The 8,639-nt window shown below is 45.9% G+C and overlaps 1 long non-coding RNA gene across 2 annotated transcripts; it reads left to right on the top strand.

Moving 5' to 3' along the window:
• On the top strand, nucleotides 1–5,352 carry LOC308468794. Of its 2 annotated transcripts, none has more exons than XR_013981883.1 (3): nucleotides 1–588; nucleotides 1,514–1,591; nucleotides 5,194–5,352. It is a non-coding gene; the product is annotated as an uncharacterized lncRNA (long non-coding RNA). The 2 variants fall into 2 exon arrangements; XR_013981884.1 differs by lacking the exon at nucleotides 5,194–5,352 and adding an exon at nucleotides 4,268–4,330.
• The last annotated feature ends 3,287 nt before the right edge of the window (nucleotides 5,353–8,639 follow it).

Here is an 8,639-nt window from a genome sequence, read left to right as displayed (position 1 = left end):
TTTGAAAGGCCTGTATGAACAATATCATTTTAAGAAGATGACTAAGAAGAAGCAGGGATGGGCTCCGCCTGAACCTCTGTTGGCTAGGAGTTCCACAGGACCAGCCACGCAAAAGGCTTGGGTTCTGGTACAGGCCATCTGCACCTCAGGGGGCATGGGGGGACCAACTAAAGTGCCCCATTGGAAGACCTCCATCTGTTGCATCAGCAGAGCTGCAGTGTTTATAGTGACATAGAATTTATAGGGGTACTTCCCAGCCCCCCACATCTTCTAGTTGCCCACCTATAAGCAATCAGAACCTGAGTAATAGATTTTGACTCCTCTCCACTTTGTCAGTTTGCCAGTCTAATAACTATTATCCCCCAAGATTCTGGCAGAAGAAGACAGCTTCCCGACACAGATTTAACAGTCAACTCACTTCAGTAAGATCTCGTATTTCTTAGGACTTCATTACATTTACAAAATACTTTACTTATTCATTTACTGGTTCACTGTGAATCAGTGTCATCTGGCATTACAACAGCACTACAATGAAGTCATAAAACACAAAGCGTCTGCAGGCTCTTTTCAGGATCGTACATTTCTCAGGTGGGTGGGCCTCCTCTGTTGCTTCCCTGGAAAAGCAGAAGACACATGCCATGATAACTTGTCTGTGGAGCTATATCGGGGGGGGGGGGGAGCAGGAGTTGCCAATTTTTTGAGGCCATTGGGAACATTTGGAATGTTGAGGAAGTGCTGTGGGTGCCAGTCACAAAGTGGCTGCTGTCGGGTACATAGCATAACACAGAATGACTGCCACATCGAAAAGGGGTTTTGAAAAAAGAGTGTAAACAATGTTCTTCACCCTCAACAGCTATTCTTATCTACATTTCCAACTGCCAGGGGAGTCTTACCCATAGAGGATAGTGGCATGGGGTGCCAGGGTGCTAAGTTCTGGAGGGTGCCAGGGAAGAGGCAGAGGCTGGACTCAGCTCACCGCCCTCACCCACCTCCGCCATGCTGCGCCAAAGCAGCGCTGCGCCCAGAGCCTCTGTCTGCCATTGCCACCATGGCACGAAGTGGCCAGCTGAGCTGGGAGGAGCCGCGTCCAGCCTCTGCCTCTTCCCCGCTGCCCAAGGCCAGCCCTGCCAGCAGCACCATCCTGCCTAAAACACTCTGGGAAATGGGTGTGTGTGTGCCGGAGGGAGCTTTGCACCACAGTGCTGGATATGCTTAAGACGGCCTTGCCAACTGCTATACTCTCTTTGCACCTCCCCTGTTTTGAATACGTAGAGAAGTAGGTGTCCAATCCTGACACATGGAGAAATGTGCACACTTACAATGACTGGTTCTTTATTTTCTGATTCATTTTCCAATGCTTTATTAGAAGGAACATCTGATGGGTTTTTTCCTGGCCCTTTTAAAATAACCAAATAAATAAATAAATAAATAAAATATTATTAAAGATTATTAAACACACACCATAAATAAATGGTTTGGTTTACAAAAGTACATGCATTGTCTCTTTTTTAAGGTGTGTGTTTAATTTAGCAGAGGCTGAGACAATGGAAGCAAGAATTGAGCCAGAAGAGTGAACTGTTTCTCAGCCCAGGTGGGTTTTTGTCTGAGACCTTTCTCAGGTGCCAAAGGAGATATTGGTTGGCACATTGGCACATGTGCAGATGCACATTGGTGACCTAGTTCATAACTACTAGTGATCTAAAATTCTCCAAGTGTTGTTGCTTGTGTAGCCCAAAGCATAGCTCTCCATGCTGTGAGTGGCATCAATGCCTGGCATCCTTGGGCAGATGCCAAGACTGTTCCCTGCCCATAATGTGGATTTGCCATGGATAGGTGGATGGATTTAACAGTGTAATGCCCTGACCTAGCATCACTTAGAGAGATTCTGGGGAGTGAACACATGGCTTGACAGAACTGCCTAATGGTACTCATAAATGTCGGGTTGCCATATCTTGAAGAGCAAAAAAGAGGACAGCCTGAGCCAGGGAAAGAGGCATGTAGGCATGAGCGCACAGACCCACCACAGTTGTATCCATGTGCCTCTTTCCTTGATTCAGGCTAGCAGTGGTCAAAGCATACAGAGCACCCACACCCATGCATGTTTTTCCCTCCTTGGGCTGGCAGTGGCTGGGACTTGTGGAGCAGCTCAAGCCCAAGCCCAAGCCCCAAAGAAACCCCCAAAACCTGGACATTTCCAGAAGCAAGGTCAGGTAGGTCTCAGACCTTTGTAGGAAACACAAATTCTGCCTCTCCTTCTTGCCAGATCACTCTGGGTAATCCAAACGAACCCATAGCGATCTGTGTCTATATATAGTCGGAACAGGGAGCAGTAAACTTGGGGGTGCAGGGGGCTTTATTTGTAATTCAGTGGGTCAGTGGGATTCTCCCATTCCTTTCCTTGTTTATTGTTCTGGGGTTCCTCTCCTCTTAAATTCCAGTTCGGATAGGAGACTTTCTAAGATTTACTCCAGACTTGGCACATGCACAGTTTGACACAGCTTTCCATTCCTTCAATTCCACTGCATCATTCCCTCCTCATTTACATACACGTACATTACTAGTTTGCTGAATAAAACACACACACACACACACACACACACGGGTAATCATTCATCAAGATTCATTTTGTACAGTGTTTTAGTACAGGAGTGGGTAGCCTGTCACCTTCAAGATGTTGCTAGATGTTGGTCTTCATCTCTGACCATTAATCATACTGGTTGGGGATGATGGGAGCTGGAGTCCAGCAGCTGGACTGTCGCAAGTTCCCCATTCCTGTTTTACTGATTCACATACTGGGGGAAAAAAATGTGCGCAAATGTTATTGATGCACATACCATCATGTTGTTTGATTTGGTAGGGGACATGTTTCATCAGTGGATGCAAGAAGATTGATACAGTAGTGGAGGGGTGTGTGAAATAAACCAGCACAAATGAACTGAAAGACACAGAAAATTGGTCTCACATCAACATTATTTGACTACAGGTACCATCAGCCTAAGCCAGCATTGTCATTGGTCAGGAACTGTGGGACTTATAGTCCAGCAACATCAGGAGAACCACCAGTTCCCCAATGCAGCTGTACCAAATTTGTAGTTTTTTTATTTAAAAAAAATGAAATGGAGGTTTGCTTAATGCATCATTTCCACTTTGGAAACAAGTCTAGGTAATTCAAAACTCCACAACATCAGGAGAAACTGGGATCATTTTGGAAACATCCCTATCTATTTTAATCTTTGTGGTCTGCTCTTTGGAGAGCTTTCCACTAACCTATCACAATGTGTTAAGAACAGAGAGTATTGCAGAAAATTCATTTCTTGGATCTCTGGCCACTAGAGATTATTACAAATTTAATGGATGGCACTTAAGTGTTTAACTGTTGTACACTGTGCCCTTCATAAGCACAGAAACAGACTGTTCTTTTTCAACAGACAAGCATCTTGTCTCTTTCTCCCCATCTCCACACCCTCCAATAGCTTCCAAGGTTCTGGGGAAGGTCAAACCATTACATCACCAATTGCACCTCAGTAGACATGATATGATCCCCAAACTCCAGGCCTGGTTTAAAACAGAAAGCCAGGCCAATAGGCATCATTTAGGAAAAAATATAAGAGCTGGGAAAAGGAGAAAGAGAGGAACACGTGTTCTCCAACTGTTTGGTTTCTATAGTTGCTCTATTGTTACTATCTCTTCTCCTCCTCTTATATATAGCCAGTGTTGGTGCAGTAGTGACCTTGGGCCAGTGACTGCCTCCCAGATTGACCTACTTCATAGGGTTGTTGTGGGGACTGAATAAGATGGGGGGGGGGGAGAGAAAACAGTGTATGCTACCTTGAGATCCTCAGAGAGGAAAGCTGGGCTATTAATGCAATAAGTAATTATTATATATCTAATTGTCAACTATCCTGTTTCACCAACATACAGGTCTGTATTTATGCACAAATTAAATAAGCTTCAGTTTAGGACCTCGGATTGTGATGGGGCTCTAAATACAAAAGATAAAATACTAATTTTCAAGATTTACATAAATGCTTTAAAATAAGGGAAAATAAAGACCCTAAACCAAACATTATCATTCTGGTATCACAAAAATGTATTAAGTGCTAAAGGATTATTTGATAGACCGGTCCGTTTACTGAATCACTTTGGCACAAACTGCTGGAAATCATATACCAATTTTGAAAAAAAAAGTAAAAATAATATACAAGTTTACCACCCCGTTTCCACCACTCTCACCTCCCACCTCTCTTCTCCTTCAATCCTATTCTAGATACAACATTGTCTTACACTGAACATAACTAAGAGATTCTATGATCTGAAAAAAGAAAAGAAAAAAGGCGTTGGAATGGACCAATGACTTGGAAGAACCACCACCATATAATATTCATTGCTGTCATCCAGCTATCTACTGGAAACACAACCTTAGTAATTCAGGAGACCCATAGGAAATGAATGAAGTCCCAGCTAGGGAAGAAATACTCTCAGTTTTGGTTTCTCTCACTTTCTCTTTGTGAAGGGATCTCAGTTGGCATGGCCAATCTGTGTATGGCTCCCCAGCTTGCCTGACACACTGCAAAGACATTAGGGGAGAAGAGGAGCTGTTAAGGGATGCCACACATCAGGAGGATACAAAGAGTGTCCTGCTTAAAAAACTGTGTGTGGGAGTGCCTGGGATTGGGCCCCAACGAAAAATCCCCCCTCCCATGAAGGTTGGACCAGTTAAAAATCTATACATGGGATATAAAATAAATGTGTGGTCTCTTTCTAATGTTAATAATAAATATGATACTATTCATACCTGCTCAGAATATTTAGATCCCAATGACATATCAATAATGCCCGCTCATGGGGTCCCAGTGGTGGGTGAGGTTAGTGGGTCGGTGTGCAGCCTCGCCATCTTCCCGAAGCCATGCCGTTCAGTGGCCATTGCTTCTTCCCCTTAGGTTGTTGCAGAGACCTCATGAATGTGAGTGCTGTGGTGGTTCACATCCCTGTGCTAAATATTTTCATGCCACGACCTCTTTTCGTAGCTTCTGGAACTCAGGACTCACCTAAGGAGAGAAGAAGTTTAGAGTGGCTGCTGGTACTTTCTAGTCAGCAAAAGGATCTGCTCAAAAACAACACACTTTTCTCCCTAGCCCCCTCCCCGATCTCTCTTACAGCTATGTTACCTCTCTTCTGCGTATACCCCAACAGGAAGGCGGTGAAATACCTGGAGGAGAGATTTCGTGAAGGCTTTCATATCCCAGCGGAAGATACTCTGATTATAACTAACCCACCAAATCAGAAGTCAGTGAGGGAAATGCTACACATCACTCAGAAAAAGATTGAAAAGGAGTGCGACTTTGGCAGGGTCACAGATCTGTTTCCAAATCCGCCTCCTCAAGATTATTTCCCAAAAGGTCCTGGGTGAATTCCGCATGATTCACAACTTACCGTATTTTTCGCCCCATAGGACGCACCGCCCTATAGGACGCACCTAGCTTTTTTTTGGGGGGGGGGGAAATAAAGAAAAAAAATTATTTCCCCCCAGGCACGGGGCTGATGCGGGGGAAGCCTGAGCTTCCCCCGACCCAGCCCCCAGAACAGCCTGCTATCTGCAAGCCTAGGGAGCCGCGCCGGTCTCCCCAGGCTTGCGGACAGCTGTGCGAAGCCTGGGAGAGCAGGCAGCTCTGCACAACCTTCCAGAGGCCGGCGTGGCTTGGCGCCGGGCTCCGGAGGGTCACGCAGAGCTGCGCGGAGCCCAGGAGGGCAGGCAGCTCTGCGCGATCCTTCGGAGGCTGGCGCGGCTTCGCGCCGGCCTCCGGAGGGTTGCGCAGAGCTTCCTGAAGCCTGGAGAGTGAGAGCCTCTCGCTCTCCAGGCTTCAGCGAAAGCCTGTATTCGCCCCATAGGACGCACCCACATTTCCCCTTCATTTTTGGAGGGGGAAAAGTGCATCCTATAGGGCGAAAAATACGGTATCTTACCCAAAAGGTGGTTCAGTAAACAACATCATCTCGCAAGAGAAGTGTTCTGTTAAATATGCATCATTGGATCATGCAATCAAATAAATTAAAAAGTGTGGCCCTGGAGCCCTCTTGGCAAATTGTGACATTGAATCTGCATTCCGCAGACTACTCCCAGTTCACCTGGATGACTTCTGGTTGCTGGGTTTCAAGTTTCAGGATCAGTGGTATTTTGACAAGGCCGTGCCCATGGATAGTTCCATAGTGTGTGCAAACTTTGAGACTTTTAGCACATTTGTTGAGTGGGCTATGAAGGTAAAGTCAGGCTGCCCCTATATTATTCATTACTTGAATGACTGCTAGATAATGGGTCCTCCGGACTCAGATGCTTGCTCTGGGGCATTAGCTTCATTTATCAAAATTGCTACCAATTTTGGCATACCCTTAGCAGCAGAAAAAATAGAGGGCCCGGCCAGCAATTTGTCATACTTGGGCATTGAGCCTAAACATCTCGTTTACCACAAGATAAGTTAGATACTCTTAGGTGTTTGTTAAATCCCATGATTTCTCTCAAAAACACCACCCTGTGTTAGGTGCAGTCCCTTCTGGGGCACCTCAATTTTACATGTTGGGTCATTGGCCTGGTAGAGCTTTCTGTGCCTCTCTTGCGCATCTCATAGCGGGGGGAGTTGTTCCTCACCATCATATTAGGGTGACACACAGCATAAAAGAGGATCTCAAGATATGGTTGACAGTCCTCAATAATTATAATGTGGGCTCATTTTGGCAGGAGTTGTTAATCACAAAAGAGGGCCTGCAGGTGCACTCTGATGCCTCCGCTCGCTGCGGCTTTGGGGTCTACTTCAGGGGCCACTAGTGTGCCCATCCATTGCAAGCGTTGTGGCATTCTGGAGACATCACACATGATCTAACTTTTCTTGAGTTTCCCCCCCAATTTTAGTCACACTTGGGCCATCAGTTCAAGAACAACAGGGTTTGTTTCTGGTCTGACAACCAGGTAGTGGTAAAAATAAAAGCCAAGCAGTCAACCAAATCGGAACAAGTTATCCGGGTGCTTTGCCTCTGTGTTAGAATGCCTTCGAGGTAACATTTCCTTCTTAGCTATGTTTGTTCCTGGCCTTAATAATGTCATTGTGGATGCCTTGTCTCGTTTCCAGATAGAACGTTTTTGCGACCTGGCACCCGAGGCTTCCCAGCTACCAGATGCCTTCCTGAAGAAGCCTTGGGAAATTGAACAAGAGAAGTGACACAGGGACTATTGCAGGTCCTTGCACTCTCCACAATGTGGGCTCACACAAGAGCTGGTCATCTTTGAAGGGTTCAGAGCCGAGTTATGCTCATCTCACAGGCATTCCGCTATGGAATCTGACGTTCTAAAACACCTGGTTTTCGTTAAATGGAAAGGCTTGACAATCAACACCATGAGCCTCCACAGGGCGGCTATCTCTTATTTTAGCAAATGTCTTTGGATCCCTGATCCCTGTAATACCTTCCACATAAAAAAGCTAATCACTGGCTGGCGTCATGTGCACCTGGTGTTGCCAGACACAAGGAAGTCTATTACTGTCAAGACTTTGCAGCTGATCTGGGGCAAGTTGTGCAGTGTTTGTTGGTCCAGTTTTGAGGTCCAGTTATTCCAAGCTGCATATTCTTTGGCCTTCCTTGGGGCCCTGTGTATTGGCGAGTGCGCTGGGGACACAGCATCATCGCCCCATGCTGGATTGAGTATTAAGGATATAAATTTCCATGGCATTTTCTGAAGCTCAGAATACATTCTTCCAAAACTGATTTGTTCTTCCAAAACTGATCAGGGGCACAACCCTAATGCTGGCCCCTTTGCCATACAATGGCCCTTGCCCTGTCTGTGATACCCGTAGGTTCCTAAGAGTCAGGTCCAATCTGGGTGGCCCATTCGTTATTCACACAAATGCCTGCCCCCTGTCCTAGTGCCAAAAACATATAACGAAATTTATAAGATAAATATACATCATAGAACAGTAGAGTTGGAAGGGACACCAGGGGCCATCTAGTTCACCCAACTTCCTTTTTACAATCCTCCAATGAAGGAGAGTCCACCACCTTCCAACATGGCCCATTCCATTCTCGAACTGCTCTCGAACTTCCTAATGTTTAGTCAGAATCACCTTTCTTGTAATTTGAATCCATTGGTACAGGTACTACCCTCTGGAGCAGCAGAAGACAAGCTTGTTCCATCTTCCATGTGACAGCCCTTCAGATATTTAAGGACTGCTATCATATCACCACTCAGTGAAACATGTTCTAATACAGTCATAACAATAAAATAGGCATATACACAGCAAGAGAAAGATTCACAAAGAAATCCCACGGCAGGTCTCCCACAGTGAAAGGCTCTCTGTTAGAGTGAATGGGGCACTGCCCCACCAGCATCACCTGCCTTCTTACTTGCAACCACTGGAGGGATGGCACTGCCTGTCAACTTCCCAAGATTGCCCTTGTAGAACAGAGCTAGAATTAGCTGGCTCTGCCTGTCATTGGCTACAGCTCCACCTGCTGCTAGTTTCCTTGCCTTCCCCCACCAGTCCCAGTGGGCACCAGTCATGCCACTGGTTCCCCAGTTTTCCATCTGTGGCATTTTCCAGTCTACAGTGCTGAGACTCAAGCTGCAAGGAATTCTTTATAAGCCTCTCTAAGCA

Source organism: Podarcis pityusensis (genome assembly GCF_964106645.2).
Source record: "Podarcis pityusensis genome assembly, chromosome: Z".
NCBI classification, from domain to species: domain Eukaryota; kingdom Metazoa; phylum Chordata; class Lepidosauria; order Squamata; family Lacertidae; genus Podarcis; species Podarcis pityusensis.
Note: the sequence above shows the minus strand (reverse complement) of the source record. Positions and strands in the feature narration are given on the sequence as shown.